The sequence below is a fragment of the Xyrauchen texanus genome, chromosome 16 (assembly GCF_025860055.1).
Source record: "Xyrauchen texanus isolate HMW12.3.18 chromosome 16, RBS_HiC_50CHRs, whole genome shotgun sequence".
In the NCBI taxonomy this organism is placed as follows: domain Eukaryota; kingdom Metazoa; phylum Chordata; class Actinopteri; order Cypriniformes; family Catostomidae; genus Xyrauchen; species Xyrauchen texanus.
The window spans coordinates 19,824,771-19,831,574 of record NC_068291.1 but is presented as its reverse complement, the minus strand read 5'-3'; positions in this window follow the sequence as shown (position 1 = coordinate 19,831,574).

The following is a 6,804-nucleotide window of genomic DNA, read 5'->3' as shown; positions in this document are numbered from 1 at the left end:
AGTGAAAGACCTGGTTTTCCTTAAATTGTGGTGAAAATCGGTTATTCATCATTTGAGCAGACAAATGCTTGCAGTATTAGAGTGGGTCAATCAAGGAACTTTGGGTTTCCAGCCCAGGTTTTCATACACTTTAACCTCCTAAGGGGATTGTTGGAGATGATGAAATTCAGGAGTGGAAGGCAGTGGATAGTGGTGGCAGGTCTGTGTGGGAATAAGCTACTGTACTAATAAGGTCTACATTAATCTCAAAGTAGGTAATAAACTCTATAACTGAGAAGACTTTATTAACTACAAAATTACAAATCCAGTGTTTGATGGGTCTGCATGTATGTAGAGGGTTTAGTGGTATAGTTCACACAAAAATGAAAATGATCTCATTTATTCACCCTCATACCATCCAAGATGTGTATGATTTTTTTGTTTTTTTGTTTATTCTGCTGAACACATACAAAGATTTTTAAATGAATATTTTAGCTCTACAGGTCCTCACAATGCAAGTAAATAGGTTAAATCTATATCTTGTGATGAGATATGTGTGGGTGAGAAACAGATCAATATTTAAGTCCTATTTTACTATAAATTATCATCCCTGCCCAGTAGGTGGTGATATGCATGAAGAATGCATATGCACAAAGTGGAAGTGGAGATTGATATTAAAAAAGGACTTAAATTGGGATATGTTTCTCTTCAAAAATCTGCCATATCACTTCTGAAGACATAGATTTAACCACTGACTTTTATGCTGCCTTAATGTGCTTTTGAAGCTTCAGAATTGTATACGTGCAAAAAGATGACACTTTCTAAAAATCCCAAATGTAAACATAACATACTATGAAATAGTGTTCTATGGACATAGCAGTTATTGAGGTAGCAGCCAGGTATAAAGTGAAAATTAATTAAAGTGCATCTCTGGATATATGTGAAAGTTGGATGGTGTACAGATGTGTGTGTAAATCCAGTCTCTGAGTATTGAGAGTCTGATTGGCTTAGGGGAAGAAGCTGTTACAGCGTCTGGCCGTGAGGGCCCCAATGTTCGGTACCTCTTGCCAGATGGCAGGAGGGTGAAGAGTTTGTGTGAGGGGTGTGTGGGGTCGTCCACAATGCTGGTTGTTTTGGTTGCTGGTACCTCTATAGAATGTAGTGAGGATGGGGGTGGGAGATGTGCTTTTCTAAGCCTTCGAAGAAAGTAGAGACACTGCTGGGCTTTCTTGGTAATAGAGCTGGTGTTGAGGGACCAGGTGAGGTTTTCCACCAGGTGAACACCAAGGAATTTGTTGCTCTTGACGATTTCCAGAGCAGCTGGTCGTTGGGAGGAGGGGAGGGTCTTCCTCGCCACAGCATTGTTCTGCTCCTCAAACCGAGCATATAATTCATTCAGAGCATCTGTAAGGGAGGCATCTTTTTCACAGGCAACTGATGTTGTCCTGTATTTGGTGATGGCCTGGATGCCCTTCCACATGCGTCGCATGTCGCCGCTGTCCTGGAAGTGACTGTGGATTCTCTGGGTGTGTGCACGCTTTGCCTCCCTGATGGAAAATGTTGTCGCTGTTCTTAGAGGCGCCTTGTCAGCAGCGCACGCACCTCCACATTCATCCACGGCTTCTGGTTGGAGTGGTGTGTGGTGATGGTCTTGGAGAAAGTGAAATCATCAATGCACTTCCTGATATAGCTGGTCACTGAGCATGTGTATTCCTCCAAGTTGGTAGAGTCGCCATATGTCATGTAGATTACATTTATGCCAGTCAGTACACTCAAAACAGTCCTCCAGTTTTCACCTGATTCTGAAGTGGTATTGTGCGCCTGACAAGCGGTCTGTATGCTGGGATTAGTATAACAGAGATGTGGTCTGAGTAGCCGAGGTGGGGGCGGGGCTCTGCCCGGTACGCACCTGGGATGTTTGTGTAAACAAGATCTAGTGTGTTTTCCCCTCTCATTGCAAAGTCCACATACTGATGGAATTTAGGGAGCACTGTCTTGAGATTCGCATGGTTGAAATCTCCGGCAACAATTAACAGTCCGTCAGGGTGAACATTCTGCAGTTCGCTAATATCCCCATACAGTTGACAGAGCATGTTACATGTTACAGGTGACCAATGCAAAAAAACAAAACAATGGTGGTCTTTCTGGTTAGAACATTTTGAAACGTCTCATTATCTTCTTTTAATTGCCACAAAAGAAAGTGCTTTTGGCTTTGAATAAAATTGGTAGACTGCTGGACATCTGTCTTCCATTTTTTATTTAGGCAGTTTTGAAGATGAATTTATCAAGATGGAACAGGGCGGAGGACGGGGCTGGGTCGTGATTAGACACACCCGGTCCCTTATCAGGCAAATCAAGCCTCCGAGAGGGATAAAGACTGACGGCGGACAGTGGTGCGCGCGAGAGAGAGAGAAGGTTTACGGGCAGCTGTCCAACACCTTTGTGTGTTGGTTTCTTTTGGTTTCAGGTTTACATTAAACTATTATTTATATTGCCAAGCCAGTTCTCGCCTCCTCCTTTCCCTTGTTCCCTTTACAAAAGCCTGCAGGGCTGGATGTCTCATATGTGCCAATATCCGATGATCTCAAATTGACATTTTCCAGCTCTTCCTTAACCACAAAGATGAGAAGGTGGACTTGCTTAAATATTTATATATTGTAAATGTAGATTAAGTTGTCTTTGTAGAATTTCAAAAATATAACCAATTATCTATTTAACTTATTAAATATCCAGATTTTTAGGATACATTTTTTTCCACAGAATAAAAGAATGCTAATAATCAAATTATGCATAATACTCAGAGTATGTACAAAAAAGTAAAGAGCTCTTGTAACGAAAAAATTAATAATAACAACCAAAACTAGGTCTCCCTGTTTCTTATGTAAAATCTTGATTATAAAACTGAGAGTTTCAAGTTGAAATTCTGATTGGATGAGCTACTTTTCAAGCCATTGTAAAATGACTATAAATGCACACCTTATATATATATATATCGGGGGTCGAACGCCCATCCGGAGAGAGAGAAAGCGGTAAGGGCGCTTACACCTGAGCAAAATTATGTCTAACACCACATCTCTAATTCCAGTGAGCATGGGGAGAGCGGTATATAAGCCATGCCACCACCAGAAGGCAGACAGGCAGAGAGAGAGAGCAAGTCAGAACACAAGCCTGGTGCTTTCTGCTTTCAATATTCAATATTTCACTCATCCTTCTAGTGTTTTGAACGCAAGAACATAACGCATGTTTGCGTTGTTCTTCCTACTAAAGTGTTTTCTTCACTTTATAAACTGTGTGTTGCTCATACAGCTGAAATTTCCCTTACTGCCCTCTGGAGTAAACAGGTGGTACTACAAGCTTGCATTTCTCAGGACTCTTCCTTATTATGGTCCGGGGTCATTGCGATTCATTTTATTTTTTATAAAATTGATTGCACGAATTAACGCGTTAAATCGACAGCCCAAGTATATATATATATTTCAGATTGGAAAAGCATTTCAGAAACTCTCGTCAGTTTTCAACACCATAATTGGATACCCGAGTATGAGATTGTACCTTTTTTACTCAAGATACTGATACTGCTGCACACTGGTGGTGGGTGAGGAGAGTCCCCTATTCAGAATGTAAAGCACTTTGAGAGTAGTGCTAGAAAAGCACTATATAAACATAACATTCATACATACATATACACATTTTTGTATTCTGTTTTACAAATACATTTCAAATCATATTTGATCTTGGGAATTCAGACTTATTAGTAGTTATTTATGATTACCTAATCATTTGTTTGTTAATGTGGTTGTTTGATTCTTATTTTAAGGGGAATCGAATCTAACTGATGCACTAACTGCAACAGGGAAAAAGTACAAAGAAATAGCCGAGATCATTGCTGGGCTGGTATTATGAATCTAATATTTCCTCAGTTCAGTCCTTGAACCTCTAACAGAGCCCAGTACTGTAATGAGTGGTGTACTTCCTCGTCTGCTACTATTTACAAAATGTGATCGAGTTGTAACCATTAAGGCTACCTACTGATAACTGCATTCGTGGTTGCTATTTTTAGAGTTTTTAATTCAGTGAGCAGCTATTATCTGTGTTTTTTTTTTATTTATTAGCCAAAAAAAGATCTACACTTCCTAATGGAAACAAACACAGAATACAAAGTACTACTGGGCTGCTTCCCTGACACAATACTTTTGAAATGGTGAGTATTTTAATATTTATGGATTGGCCCCATTGACTTCCATTATAAGTGCTTAACTGTAAACCAGATTTTTGCTTTTTTTTAAAGTAAAGGAGGGGCAAGTCAAAATAAATGTTTGTGGTAATCGATATTAGGCCACAAATGCTGTCAATTGAGCTTAACTTATATTGAACCAGGAAAATTCCTTTAAACATGAAAATAAAAAAAAGTTTTAATATTGAAAACCAACATCAAAACAAGAAAATATTTATGATTGCGCACTATTTCGAGGTCACTTATCAAATGTATGCAAATCTGTGACATTGGCCATGTTAACCTTCCTTTGTAAAACAAAAAGTGCTTGCAAATGTTTTACACAAACATTTAAAATCTATGCAAACTCAAATGCATGCTGTCATTGAATAAAAGGGGGACAGACATTTGAAAAAATCATGTAAACTTAATTTAATAATCAAACATTTTGTGTGAATTAAGAAATAATGCAAAATAAAAGCTAGTGGTCTCACAATTTCGGACCCCACTGTATATGTAATGAGCATATTAATACTTTAAAAATGAAGTGCTGTTTTTTTTTTCTTTTTCTTTCAGGCTGCCATTGATAAGGTCAAAGAGGCTGATCTTTTGATGGCGTTGAATAAAAGTAGCCAACAGGATAAACATATGATGGAAAAGATCATGTCTTATGCATTACAAGGTAAATTAGTACAGTGCTGTCTGTCAGTGTTATTGAAGGAAAGACCTCTGTCCCTGTAGTCCAGTGTACTCCATACCTAATTTTACATTTATATTTGCACCCTGTGTACTTAATTATAGTGTTTGAAATCTTAGACGTGCAATCTGTGTCTCTAGCGGAGATGAATCACATCCATAGCAACCGTATCTATGACTACAACAGACTCGTGCAATTCTGCCTGGAGGAACAGGTGAAATTAAATGAAACGGTGAGAAACAAGGATTTTAGTTTGAATGGAAATATTATATGCAAAATACTAAAAATGTCTCTATAACATTGTCAATGTGAATATATATATATATATATATTCTTTTTTTAATAATTAACAAGCCTTCCAATGTGTAATAAATCTTGCTTTATACCTTTCCAAGTCTACAAGCAGAGTTGTAATTGCCGGGAATACCCTGTATTTTTGGCTTTTTGTCAAAAAGTATTTTGCTTGCAGGGTAAGAGCCTAGAAAAATGCTTTTAAGATGATAGAAGCTATACAGAATTTATTCTGATCTATGAATTTATTCTGATCATATATTTTGACATTACAGTCTGGGTCTGGTATAGGAAGCTGGTGTTAGATCAGGGACAGTCCCTGTCTTCAAAAGAGGGAACACATTTCTGATCTTAGGAGTACGGTAACCTCAGTACATGTGTGTGTATGTGAGTTCATGTTTATGTCTGTGGGAGCATCTGCTTCAGAGGAAACTCCCAAGCAAGGAAACACATTCTGTCTCAAAATGGTTTCCTTCCCTTAAACAGGACAATCAATTTTGACTTGTTTTTATTTTGACCATAATGAGTCTTCATTAAGACAAATTTTGACAAATCTGTTATGCAATGCCCCTTTTTAAGGAATATAACATAATGATTCAGAACTTTACCTTTAGTTTGTATAAACAAAATAAATAAATGTGTTCAAAAGTGCTCTTAAAATTTAAGCCGATGGGCAACATTATAGCGCTTGTCCCATAGACTCACATTGTACACTCTAAAAAAGGAAAAGCAGCTCTACTGAAAACATTAAACCAGGACACTTAATTCATTTATGTTTAATATGAGAACAAGTGACATGATCGCATTGCTATGAAATGTTCAAATTCATTTAGTCTTCAAACGGATGATGTTTACTCAACATGATTTTTACTGTTTGCTCAATTATCTTATTTAAAATGAGCTAGTGAAACAATTGTGTTGGGACTATGTTGGGTCATATTTTTATGTATCAATGTATTGCTGAGAATGGGCAGGGGATATACAGTTCCTAGCATGATTTGCATGGGACTGGATTAGGAGAGTAAATGTATGAATAAAGTGTTATTTAAAATGATGTAGATGCAAAATTAAACAAGTAGGAGACTTGCTAGTGTTTAATGTTCTGTAATGTTGGGATTTAGAGGAGTTTCTGTCATTTTGTATTTTTTTTGGAGGTAACCATAGGGAAGAGTGGAGCTTATAGTTATATAAAAAGCTTATAGGTCAAGGTTGGGTACATTTCTACTGAAATATCAGTGTGCATTGCTTTTCTCATATAGAAAATGCTGAAGGATTATCAGTATAATGACTGATCAATGATCTGTAAATTCTCAGCAGCAGCATACTTGTCATACAGTACAAAAACAAATAATGTGTTCATGTGTTTGAAGCTTCTTGGTTAAAAAAAGTGATTTTAACAGATCAAATTAAATGAGGTTAACTCAATTAATTTATGTTTTTTTTACTACACAAAGTATTTGAGTTGATTTGACAAACTGTGGTATAGGAGTCAAAATTGTTTTCTGTGAAAAGACGACATGTCACAGATGCTGTTGATAGAGCTTTACTTGTATTTAACCTGAAATGATCTTTTAACCACTCTTGTTCCTGTGAACCCTTCAACTGTGGGTCTGCTCCACCCTCG